This window comes from Bombina bombina, chromosome 6 (genome assembly GCF_027579735.1).
Source record: "Bombina bombina isolate aBomBom1 chromosome 6, aBomBom1.pri, whole genome shotgun sequence".
Lineage (NCBI taxonomy): Eukaryota > Metazoa > Chordata > Amphibia > Anura > Bombinatoridae > Bombina > Bombina bombina.
Window position 1 is genome coordinate 528,878,236 of NC_069504.1, and position 11,473 is coordinate 528,889,708.

The window sequence follows — 11,473 nt, forward strand, 5'->3', positions numbered from 1 at the left end:
AATAAGATACAGCCAAACACTGAGGATCCAGCTACATTTCATAAAAGACAGGCAGGTTTAACATAGAGATATTTGTAAAATAATAAAATATATGATTCGTGAAGCTCTGTAGTTATACAAATAGATGAGAGAAACTAGAGACAGATAGATAGATAGATAGATAGATAGATAGATAGATAGATAGAGAAAAGAGTTAGGAGAGAGGTAAAGAGATACATAGATAAAGAAAGAGAGAAGTAGATAGAGATGATAATGACAGATGGACAGAAACAGATACTGAGATTATAGATAAACAAACATAAGTATGATACAGATACAGTAGTTATAGGCAGGGGTCGACAAATCTGTTTAAAATGTAGGAGCCAGTAAAAATATTTAGGAGCCAGGCACACTTTTAGGAGACAGACAGTGGTATTTGTAAATAGATATATGGAGAATAACCCAAAAAAATTAGGAGCCAGGGGTAAAATTATAGGAGCCAGTGGCTCCCAGGCTCCTGGGTTTGTCGAGCCCTGGTTATAGGTATATAATAAGATAGTTATAGACTGATACAGGTATATATATATATATATATATATATATATATATATATATATATATATATATATATATATATATATATATTTATTTATTTATTTATTTTTTATTATTATTTTTTTATTATTAGGTATGTGCATTTGGATCATTTGTGAGGATCCAAATGCAGAAGTAAGCAGCTGCATGTTCTCTTCTGATATTTTCGTAGCCAGATTGATTCCTGTAATAGATACCCACTCTAATATCTGGACAGACATATTAGACAGATACAGAGGAGAGATAGACAGATGCAGAGGGATATATATATATAGATATGTCAGTCAGATACAGAGAGATATAAGCAGAGAGATCGATATATTTAGACAGACAGATGCAGAGGGAGGTATAGACAGATACACAGAGAGAGAAATCTAGAAGACAGCCAGTTATAAGTAGATACATAGACATAACTTCTTTTAAAAAAAAAAATAGGTAAACTGGATGAAAAAAATTACTATAACTTATGTGAACATACTGTTTATATTATTTGCATAAACAGATTGTTTACTTTCTTAAACACATAGGGAATGCATAAAAAAACAGAATAAATGATTTTAAGTGCTGCCATTAAACTTCTGCACTACACAGTGCACACATCTAGTGTAATTAAGAGTTACCTATTTGTTTAGTTGAGGCTGAGTTGAGCTTCACTACAACTGCACTTCTTCCTGTCAGGGAACAAAGTCACATGGCTGCTTTCTGTATAAACAGCGGGTAGCAGCTAGTTTCCATCCCTCTAAAGGAGATTCTGACATCACAGCAGTCACGTGACTGCAGCGATCACATGGTACAGAGTTGAGGAACTGAGGAAGTAGAAGGGCGGCGACTCAAATCTACAGGAGACTGCTGTTTGTTTATACAGTATGTTTCTAAGGGTATCGACGTGCAGTGAGGTCGGAGGCTGGTGAGGCACTTATGATAAGCCCGAGAAACAAATATGTGGACCCCATACTGCCTTAATATCTGTGCACCTCAGAACAGCTCAGCCTCTTACAAATACATTTTCTAAGTTACAGTTTCTGCGTGTATGTGCATATGTATGTCTATCTGTGTGCGTGCATATATATATATATATATATATATATGTATGTATATATATATATATATATATATATATCACACACATTAAACTTTTTTGCCAAAAAATCACAACAATGAATTGATTACTAGTAAAACAAACACTTGTAGTGTACTGCAGTTCATAAAAGAGAAGACAGTAAGGGGTTACTTGCTCTGTCTTTACAGGAGATAAACAGATAAGCATGTGGATGTTACTGATCCTGATATACAGTACTTCTGTCTGCTCCTTGCTAAATTTTCACTTGTTTTTTTACTCTTGACTCTGCAAACCCCACCCCCCACAGAAGGTTGCAACCTTTGACCTTTCAACTCCCTAGAGTTGAGCAGTAAGAGTTTTTAACTTTATTGCTAGATACTCTGCTTAGACAGTCATGGCACAGACAAAAAATAAACAAACAAATAAGCAAACACAATTCAGGCAATAATGATTAGCAGACAACGTCCCAGTGGCGTATTTAGGTTTTGTGCTGCCCTAGGCACTAAAAATTCTGCTGCTACCACCCCAGGTTTTAGGCAATAATATGACTTTTTTTTCAATGCATTTCCAAAGTTTATATAGCCAATGCTACCTTGTAGAAAGCCAGTAATGCCACATTTATTAATACATAAGGTACAGATATAACCAGCAATCTTGCATACAGAGTGCAGCTACACAGGCACACATACACAAACATATACACAGACACAGGCACACATACACAAACATATACACAGACACAGATTTACACACATACACAGGCACACATACGCAAACATATACACAGACACAGAGTTACACACATACACAGGCACACATACACAGAGTTACACACATACACAAGCATATACACAGACACAGTTACACAAATACACACACACACGCACACATACACAAACATATACAGAGTTATACAGAAATACATACACAAACATATACACAGACACAAAGATACACAGACATACAGAAATACATAAACAAACATATACACAGACACAGAGTTACATACATGCACAGACACACACATACACAAACATAGACAGACACAGGCACACACATACACAAACATTAAAACACAGACACATAGTTACACACATACATAGGCACACACAGACACAGTAACACACATACACAGGCACACTCACAGACACAGAGTTACACACATACACAAACATATACATAAACACAGAGTTAGACACATACACAAACATATACACAGACACAGAGTTACACACATACACAGGCACAACATACACAAACATATACACGAACACAGAGTTACTCACAAACACATACACATAGTTAGACATGCACAAATGCACAGATGCATAAACACACACACACACAGACAGACAAACATGATATATATATATATATATATATATATATATATATATATATATATATATATATATATATAAAATTAAATTTTTGTCACTGAGTTTTATTTGTCAAGCACATATTCAAAAGTGTCAGATGAGAACTAGTAAATTATTTTAGCATAAATAGTATAATTTGTGAATAATAAATAAGAGCTTTGTCTTGTCTATATATATTCTCATTACAAAGCTAATTAGATACTGTACACCACCCTCAAAGCTATCACCTGTCTTTATTTGTATATCTTTCTTTTAACATGTATATGTGTTGCATACAGTATATATATATATATATATATATATATATATATATATATATATATATATATTTTTTTTTTTTTTTTTTTTATTATTTATATATATATATATAAAAAATATATATATATATATATATATATAAATAAATATATATATATATTTTTATTTATATATATATTTATATATATATATATATTTATTTTTATTTATATATATATATATATATTTATTTTATTTATATTTATATATATATATATAAACATTTTTTAAGGCAGATAAATGGCTGGGGAGAGTTAGAAAGTAGAAGAGAGAAGTACTCAGCATATTGCATAACAAATGTTAAAACCCAAACCTACAGGAGCAAAGAGGTTAAAAGAAATACCTTTGTCCTGCTGTAAGCTGTGGGCTGGACTGGAGGCTGGGAGCAATGAAGATAAACAGACCCTCTTACCTTGTTCACTTCACTGTTAGTTGTAGACTAAGCTGTTGAAGCGTGAGAATAAGTACCGCACTGGGGAGGGAGGAGGGGGAGCAGGGAGCTGCTACTGTAATAGCCCAGCTGCCGACATCCAGAAGTGTTATCATGCACTAAGCCCTACTTACATAGCATGATGATGAGACTAGGCACCGCACTGGGGAGGGAGGAGGAGGGGGAGCAGGGAGCTGCAAATGTAATAGCCCAGGCTGCCAGCTGCCGACATCCAGAAGTGTTATCATGCACTAAGCATTACTTACATACATAGCATGATGAGACTTAGACTAAGCACCGCACTCGGGAGGGAGGAGGAGGGGGAGCAGGGAGCTGCAAATGTAATAGCCCAGGCTGCCAGCTGCCGACACCCAGAAGTGTTATCATGCATTAAGAATAAGCACTACTTAGCATGATGAGACTAGGCACCGCACTGGGGAGGGAGGAGGAGGGGGAGCAGGGAGATGCAAATCTATGTAATAGTCCAGCGACTGTCTCCTGAGTCCCTGGTCGACCAAGTCTGACTCCACAGGCACTTCACTTGACCGCACACTGCACAGACCAGTAGACCACTAACTGCACTATAGTATGAAATGAATTCAGCACAGGGCAGGGCAGGGCAGGCACGCCGCACACTGACTACTCTCAGCAGCTCCCCGCCTGAAGCAGTTCTTCTTGCCGCCTGAAGTCTGTGTCAGCGTGACGTCACCCAGTAGGCTTGCCTCCCCGGCAGCGCTGATCCTGATAGGCTGAGTGAGCTAGCTCCATCATGGAGGCGGTTTTGAGAACCGCTTCCATTAGAGCTTGTATGGGGGCCCGGCAAAACACCACTGGGTGGCGCTAAAGTGGAATTATATTCAGATGATGTTGCGCAATTTATGGAGAGCAGCGGATCGGCTCACTGCCTCCTAATTGCGCAACATGAATGCTGAATTTAATTCAGCAGCGCATGCGCAGTAGCAAATATCAAAATAAAGATGATGACATCATGTGGGTGATCGCCGGGGGTGGGGGGGGTGTACCCTTGGGGGTGGGGGTGTCCCAAAAAAAAAAAGACAAAAAAATATATTTATGTTTTTTTTTAATAAACATTATTTGAAATCTTTCTTCTCTGATTGGACAGGGTAGGCGCCGCCTCCCCTGCCTCCTATTACTGCACGTCACTGCGTCATAACATAATTAGTGCAATTCAGCTAGAAATATTAAGCTATTTATTTTAAACTTGCATTTAAAATGAAAGCATAAGAACAGGAAAGATTTAACTAGCTTATATTGTCACTGCATATCTTAAATACCTTGTGTATAATAACCTGGTTGATAATTATTGTTCATTCTTTGGGTGCTGGTAATGTTACTCACTACACTAGCAATGACAGTAAGGGATTCCCTAGGAGTGACAGTCTTCTCTGGGTTGAGACTAGATTATATCCCTCTAAAGGACATTGTCCTTTCTGAGAATGGGATTTAGCTCACTCAGTGTGAAAAAGCTAAATCCCATACTGCTAAAGGACATTTTGCCCCCTAGTGGTCATGTCCTGTATAGGGATGGGAATTAGCCCGCTCACAGTGACAAAGATAGATCCCATACTGCTAAAGGATATTTCTCCAACATTGGTGTGTCCGGTACACGGCGTCATCCATAACTTGTGGGAATATTCTCTTCCCCAACAGGAAATGGCAAAGAGCACAGCAAAAGCTGTCCATATAGTCCCTCCTAGGCTCCGCCCACCCCAGTCATTCTCTTTGCCGTTGCACAGGCAACATCTCCACGGAGATGGTGAAGAGTATGTGGTGTTTAGTTGTAGTTTTTTATTCTACTATCAAGAGTTTGTTATTTTAAAATAGTGCTGGTATGTACTATTTACTCTGAAACAGAAAAGGATGAAGAGTTCTGTTTGTGAGAGGAATATGATTTTAGCAGCAGTAACTAAAATCGTTTGCTGTTTCCACATAGGACTGTTGAGATGAGATAACTTCAGTTGGGGGAAACAGTTAGCAGACTTCTCTGCTTAAGGTATGACTAGCCATATTTCTAGCAAGACTGTGTAATGCTGGAAGGCTGTCATTTTTCCCCTCATGGGGACCGGTAAGCCATTTTCTTAGTCTCAAACAGAATAAAGGGCTTAATATGGGCTATAAAACTGGTAGACCCTTTTATGGGCTAGATCGATTGCTTTATTTGGGCATTTTATACAGCTTGATGTTGAAATTCACACTTTATAAACTTTGGGGAACGTTTTTTTACGTCAGGCACTGGTTTAGACACCTTCCCAGTCAGGAAGGGCCTTCTATGTAGTAGGCAGAGCCTCATTTTCGCGCCATTACTGCGCAGTTACTTTTGAGAGCAGGACATGCAGCTGCATGTGTATGGGTCTGGAAGTAGTTGAAAAGGTCCCTAGAAGGCTTCATTTGGTATCGTATACCCCCCTGGGTTTGGTAAAGTCGCAGCAAAGGCTGTAGCTGGGACTGTAGAGGGGTTAAAACTATAAACGGCTCCGGTTTTGTCATTTTAAGGGTTAAAGGTCTGAAATTTGGGGTGCAATGCTTTGACTGCTTTAAGACACTGTGGTGAAAATTTGGTTAAGATTGAACAATTCCTTCATAGTTTTTCACATATTCAGTAAAAAAGTGTGCCCTGTTTAAAATTTAAAGAGACAGTAACGTTTTTATTTTAAAACGGTTTTTGTACTTTATTGACAAGTTTAAGCCTGTTTAACATGTCTGTGCCTTCAGATAAACTATGTTCTGTATGTATGGAAGCCAATGTGTCTCCCCCTTCAAAATTGTGTGATAATTGTGCCATAGCGTCCAAACAAAGTAAGGACAGTACTGCCACAGATAGTAATGTTGCCCAAGATGATTCATCAGATGAAGGGAGTAGACATAGTTCTACATCATCTCCTTCTGTGTCTATACCAGTTATGCCCGCGCAGGCGACCCCTAGTACTTCTAGCGCACCAATGCTTGTTACTATGCAACAATTGACGGCAGTAATGGATAACTCCATAGCAAATATTTTATCCAAAATGCCTGCATTTCAGAGAAAGCGCGATTGCTCTGTTTTAAACACTGTAGAGCAGGAGGGCGCTGATGATAATTACTCTGTCATACCCTCACACCAATCTGAAGTGGCCATGAGGGAGGTTTTGTCAGATGGGGAAATTTCTGATTCAGGTAGAATTTCTCAACAGGCAGAACCTGATGTTGTGACATTTAAATTTAAATTAGAGCATCTCTGCGCACTGCTTAAGGAGGTGCTATCTACTCTGGATGATTGTGACAACCTGGTCATTCCAGAAAAATTGTGCAAGATGGACAAGTTCCTAGAGGTTCCGGTGCACCCCGACGCTTTTCCTATACCCAAGCGGGTGGCGGACATAGTGAATAAGGAGTGGGAAAAGCCCGGTATACCCTTTGTCCCCCCTCCTATATTTAAGAAATTATTTCCTATGGTCGACCCCAGAAAGGACTTATGGCAGACAGTCCCTAAGGTCGAGGGGGCAGTTTCTACACTAGCCAAGCGCACTACTATTCCTATTGAGGATAATTGTGCTTTCAAAGATCCTATGGATAAAAAATTGGAGGGTTTGCTTAAAAAGATTTTTGTACAGCAAGGTTACCTCCTGCAACCTATTACGTGCATTATTCCTGTCACTACAGCAGCGTGGTTCTGGTTCGAGGAACTAGAAAAGTCGCTCAGTAGAGAGACTCCGTATGAGGAGGTTATGGACAGAATTCACGCACTTAAGTTAGCTAATTCCTTTATTTTAGATGCCGCTTTGCAGTTAGCTAGATTAGCGGCGAAAAATTCAGGGTTTGCAATTGTGGCGCGCAGAGCGCTCTGGCTTAAGTCTTGGTCAGCGGATGTATCTTCCAAGACAAAATTGCTTAATATCCCTTTCAAGGGCAAAACCCTTTTTGGGCCAGAATTGAAAGAGATTATCTCAGACATAACTGGGGGTAAGGGCCATGCGCTCCCACAAGATAGGCCTTTCAAGGCCAAGAATAAGTCTAATTTTCGTTCCTTTCGCAATTTCAGGAACGGACTGGCCTCCAACTCTGCAGCCTCTAGACAAGAGGGCAATGCTTCACAAACCAAACCAGCTTGGAAACCGATGCAAGGCTGGAACAAGGGTAAGCAGGCCAAGAAGCCTGTTGCTGATACCAAAACAGCATGAAGGAGTAGCCCCCGATCCGAGACCGGATCTAGTAGGGGGCAGACTCTCTCTCTTCGCTCAGGCTTGGGCAAGAGATGTTCAGGATCCCTGGGCACTAGAAATAGTTTCTCAGGGTTATCTTCTGGAATTCAAGGAACTACCCCCAAGGGGAAGGTTCCACATGTGACTTATCTTCAAAACAAATAAAGAGACAGGCATTCTTACATTGTGTAGAAGACCTGTTAAAAATGGGAGTGATACACCCAGTTCCAGAACAAGGACTGGGGTTTTACTCAAATCTGTTTGTAGTTCCCAAATAAGAGGGAACCTTCAGACCAATTCTGGATTTAAAGATTCTAAACAAATTTCTAAGAGTGCCATCGTTCAAAATGGAAACTATTCGAACGATCTTACCTACAATCCAGGAGGGTCAATTTATGACTACCGTGGATCTAAAGGATGCGTAGCTACATATTCCTATCCACAAAGAACATCATCGGTTCCTAAGGTTCGCCTTTCTGAACAAACATTACCAGTTTGTGGCTCTCCCATTCGAGCTAGCCACTGCTCCAAGGATTTTCACAAAGGTACTCGGGTCCCTTCTAGCGGTTCTAAGACCAAGGGGCATTGCAGTGGCACCTTATTTGGACGACATTCTGATACAAGCGTCGTCTCTGTCAAAGGCAAAGGCTCACACAGACATCGTTCTGGCCTTTCTCAGATCTCACGGGTGGAAGGTGAACATAGAAAAAAGTTCCCTGTCTCCGTCGACAAGAGTTCCTTTCTTGGGGACAATAATAGATTCTTTAGAAATGAAGATTTTCCTGACAGATGTCAGAAAGTCAAAACTTCTAAACGCTTGTCAAGTTCTTCACTCTGTTCCACGTCCTTCCATAGCTCAGTGCATGGAAGTAGTAGGGTTGATGGTTGCAGCAATGGACATAGTTCCTTTTGCTCGAATTCATCTAAGACCATTACAACTGTGCATGCTGAAACAGTGGAATGGGGACTTTACAGACTTGTCATTGTCAGGACCGACGCTAGTCTAGTGGGCTGGGGCGCGGTCTGGGACTCCCTGAAAGCTCAGGGTCTATGGTCTCGGGAAGAGTCTCTTCTCCCGATAAACATTCTAGAACTGAGAGCGATATTCAATACTCTCAGGGCTTGGCCTCAACTAGCAAAGGCCAGATTCATAAGATTCCAATCAGACAACATGACGACTGTTGCTTACATCAACCATCAGGGGGGAACAAGGAGTTCCCTGGCTATGAGAGAAGTGACCAAAATCATAAAATGGGCGGAGGATCACTCCTGCCACCTATCTGCAATCCACATCCCAGGAGTGGAAAACTGGGAGGCGGATTATCTGAGTCGTCAGACATTCCATCCGGGGGAGTGGGAACTCCACCCGGAGATATTTGCCCAGTTGACCCAATTATGGGGCATTCCAGACATGGATCTAATGGCGTCTCGTCAGAACTTCAAGGTTCCTTGCTACGGGTCCAGATCCAGGGATCCCAAGGCGACTCTAGTGGATGCATTAGTAGCGCCTTGGACCTTCAACCTAGCTTATGTGTTTCCACCGTTTCCTCTCATTCCCAGGCTGGTAGCCAGGATCAAACAGGAGAGGGCCTCTGTGATTTTGATAGATCCTACGTGGCCACGCAGGACTTGGTATGCAGACCTGGTGAATATGTCATCGGCTCCACCATGGAAGCTACCTTTGAGACAGGATCTTCTAGTACAGGGTCCATTCGAACATCCAAATCTAGTTTCTCTCCAGCTGACGGCTTGGAAATTGAACGCTTGATTTTATCTAAGCGTGGGTTTTCGGATTCTGTGATAGATACTCTGGTTCAAGCCAGGAAACCTGTAACTAGAAAAATTTACCATAAAATATGAAAAAAAATATATCTGTTGGTGTGAATCCAAGGGATTCTCATGGAGTAAGATTAAAATTCTTAGGATCCTTTCCTTTCTCCAAGAAGGTTTGGATAAGGGATTATCAGCGAGTTTTCTAAAAGGACAGATTTCTGCTTTATCTGTCTTGTTACACAAACGACTGGCAGCTGTGCCAGATGTTCAAGCTTTTGTTCAGGCTTTGGTCAGGATCAAGCCTGTTTACAGACCTTTGACTCCTCCCTGGAGTCTGAATTTAGTTCTTTCAGTTCTTCAAGGGGTTCCGTTTGAACCTCTACATTCCATAGATATCAAGATGTTATCTTGGAAAGTTCTGTTTTTGGTTGCTATTTCTTCTGCTAGAAGAGTTTCCGAGTTAGCTGCTCTGCAGTGTATTCCGCCCTATCGGGTGTTCCATTCAGATAAGGTTGTTTTGCGTACTAAACCTGGTTTCCTTCCAAAGGTTGTTTCCAAAAAAATATTAACCAGGAAATAGTTGTGCCTTCTTTGTGTCCGAATCCAGTTTCAAAGAAGGAACGTTTGTTACATAATTTAGATGTAGTACGTGCTTTAAAGTTCTATTTAGAAGCAACTAAGGTTTTCAGACAAACGTCTTCTCTGTTTGTCGTTTATTCTGGCAAGAGGAGAGGTCAAAAAGCTACTGCTACCTCTCTTTCCTTTTGGCTTAAAAGCATCATCCGATTGGCTTACGAGACTGCCGGACGGCAGCCTCCCGAACGAATCACAGCTCACTCTACTAGGGCTGTGGCTTCCACATGGGCCTTCAAGAACGAGGCTTCTGTTGATCAGATATGTAAGGCAGCGACTTGGTCTTCCCTGCACACTTTTGTCAAATTCTACAAATTTGATACTTTTGCTTCTTCGGAGGCTATTTTTGGGAGAAAGGTTTTGCAAGCCGTGGTGCCTTCCGTTTAGGTAACCTGATTGGCTCCCTCCCTTCATCCGTGTCCTAAAGCTTTGGTATTGGTTCCCACAAGTTATGGATGACGCCGTGGACCGGACACACCAATGTTGGAGAAAACAGAATTTATGCTTACCTGATAAATTACTTTCTCCAACGGTGTGTCCAGTCCACGGCCCGCCCTGGTTTTTTAATCAGGTTTGATGATTTTCTTTCTTTAACTACAGTCACCACGGTACCCTATAGTTTCTCCTGTTTTTTTCTCCTGTCCGTCGGTCGAATGACTGGGGTGGGCGGAGCCTAGGAGGGACTATATGGACAGCTTTTGCTGTGCTCTTTGCCATTTCCTGTTGGGGAAGAGAATATTCCCACAAGTTATGGATGACGCCGTGGACCGGACACACCGTTGGAGAAAGTAATTTATCAGGTAAGCATAAATTCTGTTTTTTGCCCCTAGTGGTCATGTCCTGTATAGGGATGGGAATTAGCCCGCTCACAGTGACAAAGATAGATCCCATACTGCTAAAGGATATTTTTGCCCCTAGTGGTAATGTCCTGTATAGGGATGGGAATTAGCCTGTTCAAATTGACAGAGCTAGATCACATACTGCTAAAGGACATCTTGCCCCCTAGTGGTCAGGTCCTGTATAGGGATGGGAATTAGCCCGCTCACAGTGACAAAGATAGATCCCATACTGCTAAAGCAGTGCTTTCCAAACTGTGTGTCGGGACACACTAGTGTGTCAGCAGCAGTGT

General features: G+C 41.0%; 1 protein-coding gene across 1 annotated transcript in view; it reads right to left on the minus strand.

The window, feature by feature from the left end:
• SPATA5L1 (spermatogenesis associated 5 like 1) overlaps positions 1-1,307 on the minus strand; it is a 45,522-nt gene extending 44,215 nt beyond the window's left edge. The window contains exon 1 of the mRNA XM_053717451.1: positions 1,194-1,307. The gene's annotated coding sequence lies outside the window, so the exon portion shown is untranslated. The remainder of the gene's footprint in view (positions 1-1,193) is intronic.
• Between the last annotated feature and the right edge of the window lie 10,166 nt (positions 1,308-11,473).